Here is a 7,643-nt window from a genome sequence, read left to right as displayed (position 1 = left end):
ACTTTTGAGAGTACATAGCAACAGTTAATGATTATGCAGGGGAACAGCAGGGGCAAACCAGGATTGCCTTAGGCAAGGGGACATATGATTACCTTGTGGCACTGTAATACAGCTTTGCTAAGTAAACTGGAATAAACAAATGAAAGCAGCTACATACTCCTGTTGACTATTAAACTTCCCAGTATTATTTCTATGTGTGCCCATTTATCATCGTTTACCATCACGGCATATGCTATGACCACAGAGAGGAAACTTAAGACAGTTGTTTGTTTGTTTATTTTTGAGACAAACTTTCTCTGTGTAGCTCTGGCTGTCCTGAAACTCACACTGTAGATAAAGCTGATCTCAAACTCTGAGATCTGCCTGCCTCTGCCTCCCAAGTACTAGGATTAAAGTCCTACGCCACCACTGCCCCATGTTAGGACAGATTTTTAAGTGTTAGACATTGCACAGGCCAACTGAGAAAACTGGTTCAAGATTTCATTTGTAAGTAAAAGGTAAAATTTGTCTTTCAACGCCCTTCAGAGAGCAGGATGAGACACACAGACAGTAAGTCAGTAAAGGCACTGCCCCTACATATCGGCTGTCTTTGACTTACACTGACTCTTTATGTCCTGCTGTGATTAATACTTAGTACACAGGGCCTGCTGACTTCCTGAGTAGCTGAGTCTGGCTCTTAGAAATTCCCCTTGGGGGCATAGCTTCTCTAACTCTTGTATAGTTACTCTGTGTAGCTGATGATCTCCAAAATGAACAAAGGGATTCATGGTGCAACTGGTGAACAGCAAATGCTGTAGAACAAATAATTGAAGTCAGCCACAAAGTATCCCTCACAGTCCATCAGAAGCTTAGTCACAGACCTTCCATCCCTCTGAGATTCTCCTAACTGGTATTACAAGCACCGTCACACTCTTTAAATGACAGCTACAGGAGTGGCTATATTTAACTAAGTCCGTTACAGAATTTGTGTGTGTGTATGTGTGTGTGGGGGTGTTATTCACCAATTTATTTTATTTTGGATGAAAATTCTTTCTACTGTTTTGTATGTTATTCCTTTGTTGACTTTTCTTATGTGAAATTCAGATTGGCTTAATCGACCTAGCCTACAATAATTAGTTCTGTATGTTCACTCTTTTTTTTTTTTTTTTTTTTTTTTTTTTTTTTTTTTTTTTTTTTTTTTTTTTTTTTTGATTTTTCAAAACAAGGTTTCTCTGTATAGCCCTGGCTGTCCTGGAACTCAATCTGTAGACCAGGCTGGCCTCGGACTTAGAAATCCACCTGCCTCTGCCTCCCAAGTGCTGGGATAAAAGGTGTGTGCCACCACTGCCCGGCTTGCATGTTCATTCTTATTTGAGTGGTAAGTGTAATTATTAAGATTGATTGGAGCCAGAAGTGGGGGTGAACGCATGTCTATAATCCTAGCACTTGGGAATTGGAGGCAGAAGGATTAGGAATCGTCTTCATTAGGGTTTCTGTTGCTGCAGTTACATACTATGACCAAAACAACTTGGGGAAGAAAGGGTTTATTTGGCTTACACTTCCACAGCACAGTTCATCATCAAAAGTAAGTCAGGGCAGGAACTCAGTCAGGGCAGGAACCTGGAGGCAGGAGCTAATGCAGAGGCTATGGAGCAGTGCTGTTTACTAGCTTGTTCCCTATGGCTTGCTCAGCCTGCTTTCTTATAGAACCCAGGGCCACCAGCTTGGGGTGGCACCCACAATGGGATGGGTCCTCTCGCATCAATCACTAATTAAGAAAATGCTTACAGGCTTGCCTACAGCCTGATCTTATGAAGGCATTTTCTCAACTGAGGTTCTCCCCTTTCCAGTGACTCTAGCTGTGTCAAGTTGACATAAAATTAGCCAGCACAGGAATTCAAGGTCAGCCTTTACTGCATAGTGAGTTTGAGGCTAGCCTGGACTAATTAAGAGTGTTTCAGAGAACAAAAAACAAACAAACTAACAAAATTTCCCGAGTAACTTTAGGAAACATAAACAATTAAAGCATGGTAGTAAAGAAAACGAAATTATAAAGATTAGTCCTGCGCCACCACTCCCCGGCTAGTAACTCAGTTTTTTGCAAACGTAAAAAACTCTTTTCTGAGCCAGGCGGTGGTGGCACACGCCTTTAATCCCAGCACTTGGGAGGCAGAGGCAGGTGGATTTCTGAGTTCGAGGCCAGCCTGGTCTACAGAATAAGTTCCAGGACAGCTAGGGCTGGCTACACAGAGAAAACCTGTCACGAAAAACCAAAACAAACAAACAAACAAAAAAAAAACAAAAACAAACAAACAACAACAACAAAAAAAACCAACAACAACAAAAAACAAAACAAAGACAAAAAACAAAAAACCCTGAGTTACTGAGGAAAATGCTCAGACATTGCTTTGCAAGCTCACCAATACTTTGTTCTTGCCTAGCTTTCTAGCAAAACTTGTTTTCAAGAAAGTATCTAATATATTTTGCTTAGTTTTTACTATATTTTTCCAAAATTGGAAATATCTGTTGATTATTACAAAATAGTCACTGGGCAGTGGTGGCGCTCACCTTTAATCCCAGCACCTGGGAGGCAGAAGCAGGTGGATTTCTGAGTTTGAGGCCAGCCTGGTCTACAGAGTGAGTTCCAGGACAGTCGGAGCTATACAGAGAAACCCTGTCTCGAAAAACCAAAAAAACAAACAAACAAACAAACAAAAACCAAAATAGTCTATGCTTATAAAACAAACACTACAGGAAAAGGAGAAGGAAATAAGAATAAACGTATCATACAGAAATAAGTTGATTTTTAGCAGTATTCTTATTTATATAAACTATTTAATTTCTGTTTTTAAATTTTTATTAATTTTATTTTTTTCAAGACAAAGTTTTTCTGTACACAGGACTACAGTCCTGGCTCTCCTAGAACTCGTTCTGTAGTCCAGGCTGGCCTCAAACTCACAGAGATCTGCTTGCCTCTGCTTCTGCCTCCTAGGTGCTGTGATTAAAAGCATGCACCATCACTTCCAGATTACTTTCACACACACACACACACACACACATACACACACAGATGGGCATTGTGGCTCATGTCTTTAATTTTATCATTTGGGAAGCAGAGGTAGGTAGATCTCTGTTGGTTCAAATCCAGCCTGGTCTACAAAGTGAGTTAGTTTTAGGACAACACAGGACACAGAGAAAACTAGTCTTGGAAAAAAAAAAGATACTATTTACATGCACATGTGCTTGATTGTTTGTGTATGTGTGTGCATGCCTGTGCAAGTGCATGCACACATGTGCATGGAAGCCAGAAGAGGGGGTTGAATCCCCTGGAGCTGATGTTACAGGCATGTGAGTTGTGGTACGTGGGGGGGCTGAATCCAAACTCTGATCTTCATGACTGAGCAGCAAGTGCTCTTAACCAACAGGGCATCTCTCCAGCTCCCACTTGGAGCCTCTTTTTAAAAAGCTAATAACATATCATGACATTTCCCTTTTCTATTAATTATAAACCTACACCCTTGCTTAGATGAACATTTCTTTGTGTGTGTACATGTGCCATAATTGGTTTTAAAAGGGAACTTCTGTAGCCCAATTAAATTTGTTAGAGTTCATCGTTGCAAAACAAAACAAAATTGATCCACAAATCAGGCAACTGCAAGAACCAAAGAAGGTTCTGAGAATCTCAGCCCATGTTGTTAGCAAGTAGCTTCAGGGAAATGGACCTAAGACACAGGAAAAAACTTTCTGGCTACAGGAGAGTCAATCAGCTAGACCCCTGCTTGCTTTAACTGATTCATTTCTTACAAGACGTCCTGCTACCAGCCAAAGATGTTCTGCTGTGACTCAACTCTCCACTGGTCAGAATGCTGGACCTAGTGCAAGCATCCACTCCAAGATTACAGGTTCCCATATACTGTGTTTAACATCACTTTAGCCAATTAAAAAATAATGTACTTCTTTTTATTTCATGTGTACTGGTATTTTGCCTGCGTGAATGCCTATGTGAGGATGCCCCTGGAAATGGAGTTACAGACAGTGTGAGCTGCCATGTGGATCCTGGGAATTGGATCAGAGTCCTCTGGAAGAACAGCCAATGCTCTTAACTGCTGAACCATCTTTTCAGTCCCTATTTTAATAAATTTTAATCTCAATTTTTAAAACTATTTATTGAAGAATATTGACATTGCACATATGTTCCCCCCCTTTTTTTTTTCTGAGACAGGGTTTCTCTGTGTAACCCCGGCTGTCCTTGAACTCACTCTGGAGAACAGGCTGGCCTGGAACTCAGAAATCTGCCTGTCTCTGCCTCCCAAGTGCTGAGATTAAAGGTGTGTGCCACCACTGTCCAGCTGACATTGCATATACTTTTTCACTATTATCAACATCTTCAAGATAAACATTTCATAAATTCTTTTGGTTTTTTTTGAGACAAGATTTCTCTGTGTAGCCCTGGCTGTCCTGGAACTCACTGTGTAGACTAGGCTGGCCTCAAATTTATGGAGATCTGACTGCCTCTACCTCCCGAATACTAGGATTAATGGTGTGACCCACCACCACTCCACTTTACAAATTCTTAGTACATGTGTACAACATTGAAAGCTCGACCAAGCTGGGAGAGACCTCCAAGTCTAGGTAGCTCAGTGTCATTATTTTGTGGTTGAGAAACTGAGGCATTGAGAGCTTAAAGGGGAGGCAGGGTCTTCCGAGTCTCCACCTACAGGTCTTCCCAACCTACTCTGATACTGACTATAAAATGCTATTCAAGAAGTTGCACTGCATTTTCCTTTCTTATTCCTGTACTAAAAGGTTGTACTTTAAAAGCTAACTCCTTCCCAAGGTCATTTTCCTCTGAAGATTTGTTTTTATTTATGGAATAAAGAATTATAGTCTTTGGGATGTTAGCAGGAGATCTATCAAGCGCTTGGAGTCCTAAGAGGCAAACATCTACTTACTTCTGGCAGCACTTGGTGCAGCTGAAGCGCAGTCAAGACGATAGACAGTGATTGGGTCCGTGGTGGCATATAAATGCTTATTTATAGCTGGAAACCCATTCCAAGAGAAGGGTCCACAGCTTTCAATTGGTTTGTCTGCAAGGTGCAGCGCTGGATGCTGGATGAAGCATATGTGGATAATTTCAATGATGGTGGGAAAAGGGTAAGCAACACAGAGCTGCTCAGCATGACTTGGGGCTAAATTCTCTCTCTCTCTCTCTCTCTCTCCCTCCCTCCCTCCTCTCTTTCTCTCCCTCCTCTCTCTGTCTCTCTCCTCTCTCTGTCTCTCTCCTCTCTGTCTCTCTCTGTCTCTCTCTCTCTCCTCTCTCTCTCCTCTCTCTCTTCCTTTCAAAGACAACGACAGTTTACTCACATACATAAAATAAATAAATCTTTAAAAAAGATCTTTTTTAAAGATTTATTTATTTATTTTCATGTATGTGAGTATTTTGTTGTTCTTTTCAGACACACCAGAAGAGGGCATCAGATCCCATTACAAATGGTTGTGAGCCACCATGTGGTTGCTGAGACTTGAACTCAGGACCTCTGGAAGAGCAGTCAGTGCTCTTAACTGCCGAGCCATCTTCCTAGCCACCAGGGCTAAACTCTTGAATGAGTTCAAGTAGGAGACTATAAATCCTATTAATTTAAGACTCAAAGCCACATATGACTCAACATCTGTAATTTTAGCACATTGGGAGCCGAGGCAGGAGGACTGCTGTGAGTTCCAGGCTAGTCTGGCAGTCTGGAATACAGACACAGTCTTAAAAACCAAACCAAACCAAACCAAACCAAACCAACCCAACCCAACCAAAGAATCAACCAAAAAACCCAAAATGTGTTACCAGTTCCTGAAGAAACAGCTCAAACAAGCTTGAGACTTGAAGTTTGTGCTGTCTTTGGGAAATTCCTTAAATTCTGAGATTCTTGACCCAGCAATGAAGATAACCATAGCAATTTGCCTTACGAAATAAAGTGAAAACATTTGACAGAAAGAAAATGATAAGTTTTTAAAAACAAAACTTGCCAATAAAAATGAAAAAAAATCAGGGGTTCTAGCAAGAACCAACTATATTCTGTATGTATTCTATAAAATACATCATGTTTAAGCTGAATTATAGTTTCTTATAGACTTTGAAACATTGAGGCAATAGCCAAACAGAAACAGAGCAGCTATAGAAATAACCCACAGAATAGAGAGTGAAATTAATTTGCAGAGGTAATGGAGCTTTTTATTGCTGATTCTTTCCAAACTTTATTGAAAATTTCCCAAAGGTCTTGGTTAATATTATGAACAACAACAACAAGAAAAAACTGTGATTTTGGTAACTGCTCACTTGCAAACAAAACAATTAACAAGACATTTATGTTGGCAACAATTATCACATACACAGAAAATTGTTTAATTAGTTGAATTGTTAGAATGGTAGCTTGTCATTCCTTATAATAAACTCAATTGCAATTTCTTTAAACTTATTTGTTTGTGTGTGGTTTGGTTTGGTTTGGTTTGGTTTTTCAAGATAGGGTTTCTCTGTATAGCCCTGGTTGTCCTGGAACTCACTCTGTAGACCAGGCTGGCCTCGAACATAGAAATAAATTTATGTCTACAAATCTTTTGCCTCCATAAATGACATAAATGTGCATGCTTTCTGCCCTCAGAGACCAGAAGGCATTGGATCCCCAGAATCAAAGCGAATCACCAAGCTGGTACAAGGAAGCAGGCCTGGGTCCTCTTTAAGAACAGTAAGCACTCTCACCTACTGAGCCATCTCTCCAGCCACCTCAAAGTCAATTTTTTAAATTATAAATTCTCCCTGTGGTCTGAGTTCCTGTCTGATAAATATTAATAAAGGGTGAAAACATAGGTTTTGAGCTCAGGTACTCTCGATTATCCACCTATAGAATATCTTCTCTGGAAGATTTAAAGACAGAGTTAGTGTCAAAGCATTAACTCATTCCTGATAATGCATTTGATCTACATTCCTGTGGCCTTAACCCTGTGTGCTAGGCTTACTGAAGCTTGGGGTCTGGAATGGGGTTTCTATCTGAGGACCACGACTGAAGATGGTACTGAGAGAGCAGAGCAGTAAGAGTCCAATCCAGCCATGCAGTGGTGGCTAACGCCTTTAATCCCAGCACTTGGGAGGCAGAGGCAGGCAGATTTCTGAGTTCGAGGCCAGCCTGGTCTACAGAGTGAGTTCCAGGGCAGCCAGAGTATACAGAGAAACCCTGTCTCAAAAAAACAAAACCAAACCAACCAAACAAAAAAGAGTCCAATCCACCTGAGCCATCAGTGTTTGCTTTACCTTGTTATTCATGAGACACGGGAAGAAAGACCCGTGAGTGAGCTGGGAGGGAGTACTGAGCACAAGGGCTCCTTAATTAACTAGCCCCTGTTCTCCCTGACACACAGCAAGTTAGGCATGATGAGCAGCAGCAGTAGTGCAGGAGCTGGTAAAATTCAGTCCCAGTATTGTCAATTACATCTCAGAGAATGTGAATTCACCCAGATACGCTTATTCAAACATGTTTAAAATATGAGCCTCCTGTAAAACATCACATATAATGTATATATAACCAGAGGGAAAAAGACTTTTATTGACTTCTCTGGTTGGTCTCCAAGATTGCAGCCTCTTTTAATTCCTGATTTGTTCATTTATTCACTCATTGTAT

This window comes from Mastomys coucha, unplaced genomic scaffold (assembly GCF_008632895.1).
Source record: "Mastomys coucha isolate ucsf_1 unplaced genomic scaffold, UCSF_Mcou_1 pScaffold6, whole genome shotgun sequence".
In the NCBI taxonomy this organism is placed as follows: domain Eukaryota; kingdom Metazoa; phylum Chordata; class Mammalia; order Rodentia; family Muridae; genus Mastomys; species Mastomys coucha.
The sequence above is the reverse complement of the archived record's forward strand: the minus strand, read 5'-3'. Positions refer to the sequence as shown.